General features: G+C 46.8%; 1 long non-coding RNA gene across 1 annotated transcript in view; it reads left to right on the top strand.

Annotated features, from left to right (window-relative positions):
* The first annotated feature begins 2362 nt into the window (after positions 1-2362).
* The window catches only part of LOC142774618 (uncharacterized), a 160000-nt gene continuing 154063 nt past the window's right edge, over positions 2363-8299 (top strand). Inside the window, exon 1 of the long non-coding RNA XR_012886473.1 lies at positions 2363-2680. This is a non-coding gene — a long non-coding RNA (uncharacterized LOC142774618). The remainder of the gene's footprint in view (positions 2681-8299) is intronic.

The following is an 8299-nucleotide window of genomic DNA, read 5'->3' as shown; positions in this document are numbered from 1 at the left end:
GAACGTTCCGTATGCTGCGTCTGGCTTCATACGCAGTCTGGATTTCCCGGTACAGAACGCCGTGTTCGACTTATGCCCTGCTTCATGTTCTCACATCACAACGAAGTGCGATGCCCACGGGACGGCTTTTTGCTCTCCTGTAGAGTACCAAGTTCTCTGACTCGTTACCAACTTTTTCTAAAGACAGCTACTACCATATATATAGTGCAAGCAGTCGCTATATCTATATGCGGCTTTATTAAGCGTGAGGTCAGCGGGATGGCTTTCAGCCCTCCCATAGTACAGTACCGAGTACTCTAAATTGTTAAGCACTTTTTTCTAAACAAACGATAATGCTCCATGTCAACAAGCGTGCGATATTACTGGGGACAGCTTTATGCTCTCCCATACTAGAATACCAAGTACTCTAATAGAGGTGAAGCTATTCAAGCCGTGGATCGTGCGTCCCCGATGTATGTAGTAGTAGTAAGTAGCCACCTTTCGTTTAGTCTTTGGAATGTCCACTGGATGGCGGTACTTGTATATGATGAATATATGATGAAAAATACGATATGGCGGTACTTGGAGTGTTCTCTATATAAACGGACGGACGGACGGACGCATGGACAGACAGACAGACAGACAGACAGACAGACAGACAGACAGACAGACAGACAGACAGACAGACAGACAGACAGACAGACAGACAGACAGACAGACAGACAGACAGACAGACAGACGCAGCCAGTGGTTGGACAATTCAAGGTTTACCGAAAAACCCCTCCGAAGCTTCGCGCCACTCATTATCATTCACTCCGTGGATATGCTTGGATTTTTTTTTTTTCGCACAATGGCACTAATCGTAACTAGTTTATGGGAAGCCGTAATTTCAACATCAGCGCCGTATCTACTTCCTTCTTTCTCTAGCATGTGAGATATATGCTGTGAATTTGCGGTATACACAAGACACTCTCTTCTTCCCATCTCTTTCTGCTACCATGCTTCTAATTAACATAACAGACATCTTTAAACGTTAAGCGACAGTAACCACTGCATTAGGTGTGTAACCTATATCTAATAGAAGACGCGTATCCTGTGAGTTAGAGCTGTCACTAATTTCCCGCTCATATGTTTTGTGCTGACACTTCTTGTGCGAAAGTTTTTGATGAATATTGTATCAGTACAGGCATATCGACAATAGGGGTATAGCGAATTCATATGAGCCCACCTGCAAGATGTACATCGCCGATGACTTGAACCACGGTCGTGGCTGCTGCCACTTTGTTGCTAAGTAATACTCTTAGATAGGGCAGAACGCATCACCACAGAAATTCCGTCGTGTAGTGCAGAATACGGATGTACCATGGTTCAAGTCATCGGTGATGTGCCTCTTCCAGAAAGTGTATCCAGAGTTGTCTACCTAGGACCGAAATTTGCTGTGGAACCCCGGATGAAGAAACCAGATCTTCTATCGCTGGTGAGACGGGTTTCAAGCATTACGCCAGACTCCGGAAAGGACAGGTGCTTTGCGGATGGAGTTGACATTTTCATGCGCCGTAAGTTGGCAAAGATGTAACTTTAGTGTTAGAGAACGTATCACTCATCTTAAAGATAATTCGTTGTCATTATTTCTAGCTGCAAACAGGGTTGTTTTGCTGTGTTGCAGACCACCTCAGTGGATCAGTCGCTAGAGTTCTCGGCTGCAGATCCGAAGATCGCAGGTTCGAAATGACGCATACGCTTTCCTGGTCCGATATGTGAAAGGTTTCCCAGATTCCACGTGTGGTTTTATTTTTTCATTAAGAGGGAGGCCTTTAACCACTTAGCCACCACAAAAAAGGTTCATAAGGAAGACACAACTGAGTGATTTCCATTTTGATCAGCCAGCGTGATTAAACGCTCGCCAGTGCAAAACAAACATAGCTTCCTAGCGAAGGATCCGACAGAACTGTAATAGCAGAAAATATACACGAGCAACTGTGGCACAGCAGGTACGAGGATATAGACAAAATATTTACCGATAAAACAGCACCGAATGCAGCACCAAGCAGCCCCTCCCCCCTCCCCAAACTCGCACACTCACGACAGCCGTCTTTTTTTCCCGCCAAAACCCTCACAGCGGGGCGAGGGCAACGACCACGCAGTCAACAACTTCAAGGACACGCGCATCGCGGCTGGAAGCAACGCTTTTGAGCCAACGCCTCCGCTCTGCTTTCATCTGCCATCTCTTCTTATGTTCGTTCCGTTTATCCTCATCTAGGGAAAAGAGGGATTCGACGAATTCAAATCAACCAATAACAACAACGTTTGCACTCGGCACTGAGAATGCAGGTGGCGGTTTCTTGAGGCACGAGTACCCAGACCCAGTGCTCGGAGCGGCGGTGAAGGTGTCGTCGGTCGTCGGCGACCCCGCCGAGTGACCGAGATATTTAGGCGGGAGACGTAACGGCTGTCGTGGTCGCCTGTAGAATAAACCTTCTGTCATGCTTTCTGTGGTCGTGGTACGGATGACTATTACGAATACTCAAGTCGTGTTTTTTCCTCCGGGATTTAACGTCTGGACGGGCCGCAGAACAGTGCATACGCTCCGAAACCTCCGCGGCGGTACGTCTCCCGGACATCGCAGACGGCTCGGCACGCTGAACGAAGGGGCGCCCTCCATCTCGTCACGTCGAAACGGCGTATCGGAGAGCTTCCCAAGGTGAGTACTTATAAAAATATTACGAACATTGCTCAGGTTCTGCCTATACATGCACTTAGAAGCGCATAAATGGTTAAAAAAAGAATTATTCGTTGTTTGCCGTAAATGGCGACTCGTGACAAGTTGTTTTTCCTTCGTATTTGCACGAACTGGGTTCCGCGGCGCTTTTCGGGTTTGTGGCACGATGTTGGGGAACACCAACGCTAGGAAATTCGTTCGTTTGACGAACTCGTGCAGACCGCCTGACCCATGGCGTGGCCGGGTTTGAGCGTGAAGCGGGGAAGGCACCCGGCGGCCTCGTCTGTCTAACCGCCATCCTCGATGGCTTCCCGAGGAGGGAGGTTGGATTGGCGCCATGTTGGGTTCCGCTGCAAAAGGGTGGTTTTACGTTGGAGAACGGACAGCAGTTGGCGTTCTGCAACAAACTTTATCCCCTCTCCAGTGTTCTCGTAATCTATCTCCTCCTTCTCGTATATTTGTTCATGTATTGTTTTTTTTCTTTTGCGAGGCGGCGGCAATGGACACCTACTGTTATTAAATTTTTTGCAGGTTTATTGATTTTAAATGTATTATGAGACCACGTCTGGTACGGCAGCAACCAGGTTATCCTTCTTTAATCCAGGCGCACGAGCCAGAGAGCCAGCCCGCGTGACATACGATGATGATCACTACAATGGTTTGGTCATGCAGATGAAGATGAAGTACATAGTCAGCGCTCACAGTATTTATTTTAAATAGGTTAAATCGTTCGATGTAGCTAGCCTAGTGGAAGCTACATTGAACGAGGGCGCTTTTTTGGACTTAAGCGATTTCGATATCGTTCAATGGGAACGACACATGTGTAAGATTAGGCATCTATCGAAGACACTGGATTTTTAACAGGGCATGAAAGTTTCGTTAACTATGAACGCTAGATTTCAGCAAGAGACTTTCGGAATATTAGTGAAATACAAGCGCGAATGAGATTGATATAGAGGAGTTAGAGGTTGATACGGAGGAGTTGCTGGATGTTAAGTTAACAATAGCAAAGAAAAAAAAGAAAAGCTTGCTCAAAAACAACAGAAAAATCCACAGCATGTCCACGGAATGAATTATGATAAGGGGAGCGAAGCGTCGGTTTCTTTGTCCATCCGTCCGTCCGCCTGTATGTTTGTCCGTCGGACGGCCGGTTACGCCTGACGTACGAAAAGGTTAGACTAAGAGGAGCCTCGCCCCTGAAAGAGATAGCCAGGACGGCAGTCTCTTAGTTAAAAGGTATATTTGACTGTAGCCAACAGGTCAGCTGACTACTCGTGAACACAGCATTTAGAGGGAGATGTTAATAAAAACCGCCGTTTTCTTTTTTCGTCTCTCGTTGCGGACTTAGTCATTACTATTTAGTTTGACGTTGATTGACTTCCCTCCCTGTGCTGTTTTTATATGCGACTGTGCTAATACCCTCGCACTACCCTGAACATGTCTTGATTGTTCTTTGAACGCTTTTACGTGAGTTGGCATACATCACTACATTTGTTTCCCCTTCCCTCTTTTCTGCTTAATCCTTTAGTGCACTCAGTACTGTCAGCGCCAAACAGACTTTCATGCTAGTTGCGTTTCGTAAAACTGTTTTAACCATTTGTGGAACAGTGTTACGTGAACGGTGAACGGTGTGAACGGTGAATCGTGTGAACGGTGTACGGAATATTACCGCAGTCAGATATATGCACGCGCAAGTACGTGTTTCATTGGAAATAAGTCGTGCTGGTCATGCGAGATTTTAAAACGCTCGTTCCTTCAACCAGTGAGGGAGGATGTCGCGGCTTCGTAAAAGGGTGCCGGGTGATCGGGTTGGGGGGGGGGGGGGGGGGGAGGAGAATAACTGAAATAATTGAAAGTGGCGTCTGGCAGTGAAGCTTTTGCATTTGCCTGCTTTCTGTGTAATGGTTGGCATGCTTCAAACGACGAGCAATTATGCGTGTGAAATGTTTTCGAAGATGCCATGCACCCACTACGTGGTCTTAAGGGACTACGCGCAGTAACGTGTGTGCCTTTTGTAATGTGGTGGCGCCTTTAAACCACGCAGTCGTTATGATAATCACGTGTTCTGACGCCCGATGCTAGTGTACGTTTGTACCGTGCAGTATGAGCATGATATTAGTGCGGTATTGCACGTTGTATTGGAATGCCTGTATTCAGGACGGGTGTGTCTGTAAAACATGAACGTTAATTCCACTGCGTTTCCAAGCAGAGGAAGTTAACGACCTGAGTTTGACCCGCACTCAGACCCGGAATTTTTAAATGCGAATGCATTTCTTAGTCGGTCTATCTTAGGCATCCGGCGTGATCCGCTGCGGTGTGCCCGTGCCGGCAGGTGTTATCTCTCCGCTCTCACTCCCTCTCCCATTGCAACAGCCGCGGACGCGCTTGCTTATCGTCGTCCTGGCAACCTGAGCTTGTTGTGCGAGAAAGTGGAAGAGGTTAGGTGCAGTGCTTCGCCGCTTCTACCGCCGTTCGCTCGCGCCTCACTCTTGACCCTTAACTGTCTGGGCGCCTCGCAAGGCGATTGGCGGAAGTCGGCGAAGGCGAATGAATGTCTGACGGCGACACATTCGCACTTCCTCACGATTACCTTCGGGGACGTGGGGACATTTTTTAGTATTGATTTCATTTGCGTCTTTCTGGATTTTTTGCACACGCATCAGATGGTGATTTTTCCCTAATAACCAACGCCGACGCTCATGCCGGAACCAGGCTCTTTGACGCTATCGCGTGGAAAGCAGTCCAGTATGGCGTAAAGCTCTGCGCTAAAACTTCGCATGCCTAGTAGAGTACCGTTTGGATTTGGTTCTGTGTAGCTGAAACAGCCACACGGTCGCTATTGCACATGCTGAAGACGACTCAAGAGTGGCAGCTGTCTTCACTTAGTATCATTGGTCCATCCCTCGACCCCGGTAGCTTTCACGTAACGTGGTTTCGCCCTGCCTCCAGAATGGGAGGCATTCCTGCATGCCACGTACTATTGCAGCACTACTTCTGGGATTGGTCCCCACGTTTGATTATGAGACTGTCCCTTAGTGGCGAATCGTCATGTGAAGTCACGTTGTGTAACTAACGTCATAGTGTTGTCATGATGATGTCGTTGAGGCGTCACAAGTTATGTCAATGTCTGGAACCGCGATTGATGCCATCATCGTAGGGTGACGTCATCTCGCCTCTATTTTTTTCTTTGGCATCTGTTTTCTGGACGCCATCTCGACGGTCACTTTTGTTGTTTGTTGAGGCATCCAAGTATTTCGACTTATTACATCAATTGAAATAAGGTTCATTTTAAAGAGTACATGACATTTAATCATAGGCTTGCGCATAGTGGCTGGGGGCGTCTGTTATAAAAAGAAGGGGTAGAACGCTCTTATGAACCTTAGCTCCACTGAAAGATAACCCTGATATTGATATGTCGGGTTTTACCGTCCGAAAACCACCATACGATTATGAGAGACGCCGTAGTGGAGGGCTCCGGAAATTGCGACCACCTGGGGCTCATTAAAGTGCACCCAAATCTGACCACACGGGCCTACAATATTTCCGCCTACTGAAAGATGGCTCTCTGCAGACTTATGCATGTGATTATTACAACAGGAAGGGAACAGCCTAATTGGAGAAATGTTGAACAGCAGGAAAGAGGAGTCATGGTTGCTTTTGTAATATACCAAACTGCGCTCTGTAAGCACGGAAAAACCTTTTCAACAAAGGATTGAAATAGGAAGTAAGCTATATTAGCGAAAAAAAAAAACGCACCTGTGATCATCGCCTATTGGTGCCGTTAAAGTCCTTCCCGTTGAGCATTCGCGCACGACGCGCTTCGCTTCGCTCGCTTACTCCAACTTCACCGTGCAAAAATATCCCTTCGTGTGGACTCATTCTGATGGTCTCTCAGCGCTTGCATTCCTGAAAGGAGCTGACACGTCTATTCGCCTTGTCCATCCGGCTTCCTTTCCTGAAACAGCGCTTGGTTAGTCGTTAATGTAGATAAGGAAAAGAAGAGGGCCTAAAAATGATCCCTGTGGCACACCAGAGTCTTCATGGTTAAAAGATGTATGGCCATTCGATTCAATGGACACTGACCGATTTTAAAAGGAATTTTTTATTCGATCAAAACTTATTACGTGACCTAAGCAATCCTTAATTTGTTGTCTTTTTTTTACCCTTTTATGATTATGCGGCTTCCCCTTATCTTAGTGTAGGGGGCAACAACAAACCAGCTCATAAAATGTGACGTTTTTTTTTTTTTTGTCACTTCCATGCCTTTGCATTTTATGACGGCTGCGGGATGATTTGACTACCGCGTGACGAACTTTTGTACGAGTTTCACTCCGGGAATCGCTGCTGCATCGAAATTAACGACGGTTAAGTGTTCTTGGTTGAGCAGTGGACGAGATAAGGTATAACCGGCAACACCTAATGTCAGTTATCGGCGTTGCGTGTGACCGCGTGTTTGGCTTCTTCGCCAATGCTGTAGTCATGAAGGTTATGTGGCGTGTAGGAAACGTCGGTCACTGTGTTGGAAGAAACGTTTGTGAGGCTATATGAAAAATAAGAATGTGGTGGAGCACATTTGGCAAGCACTCTCAATTCATGACGGGTAGATTGCCACTATACCTCAAGAGGAATCTATACGACAGCTGCATTTTTGCGGATACTTGGCTACGGAGCAGAAACCTGAAGACTTACAAAAAGAGTTCAGCTTAAATTGAGGACGACGCCGCGAGCAATGGAAAGAAAAATGGTAGGTGTAACTTTAAGATAGAAGAAGAGAGCAGACTGGATTAGGGAACAAACCAGTGTAGAGGTTATCATAGTCTAATTCAAGAAGAGGAAATGGACATGGGCCGGGCATGTAGCACGTAGAGAGGATAACCACTGGTCATGAAGGGTAACTAACTGGATTGCTAGAGTAGGCAAATCGGTTAGGGGGAGGGAGAAGCTTGGGTGGGCACATGAGATTAAGAAGTTTGAGAGTATAAATTGGCAGCAACAAGCACAGGACCGGTTGACTGGCGAAACACGGGAGAGGTCTTTGTCCGGCAGTGGGCGTAGTCAGGCTGATGATGATGATGAGAAATAACAAAGAGAAAACGTAGCTCAGGTCTACCCAGTGAGAAATCGACAGATTAACGAAGCTGCGGTTCCCCCGTGTCTCCCCTGTGATTTCCTGTGAAGTTTTGCTATTTTGTGCGGGGGCCTGTGATTACGGTATTCAGCCCTTTCAGTCACAATGTGTACAAATGAAGAGTCTGACTTCAATGGCATGTCACGCACAGCGTGTTTCATTAAATGGCTCAGAACTTGGTGTGCACATTCGTGCAGGCCTCCTGAGTGATCGACTGGCGATTATATTTACCTTCATCATGCTGCGTATTTCTGCAGAGGATCACTTTTCTGCATGCACTACCATGTTGGACGATTGTTCGACGTGACGCCTACAAAGACCAACGTAAAAAGCTTTTTTTTTTCGTCGCTCAAAACAAATACAACTGACAAACGAACTTTGCATGCGTTTCGAGTCTAATAGCGGATTATTTTTTTTTTGCAAGTACCGAAGGGGGTTGGTAGCAGAACGGTTAGGTAATTAGCTACGCCGTC

The sequence above is a fragment of the Rhipicephalus microplus genome, chromosome 10 (genome assembly GCF_043290135.1).
Source record: "Rhipicephalus microplus isolate Deutch F79 chromosome 10, USDA_Rmic, whole genome shotgun sequence".
Classification (NCBI taxonomy): Eukaryota; Metazoa; Arthropoda; class Arachnida; order Ixodida; family Ixodidae; genus Rhipicephalus; species Rhipicephalus microplus.
Note: the sequence above shows the minus strand (reverse complement) of the source record. Positions and strands in the feature narration are given on the sequence as shown.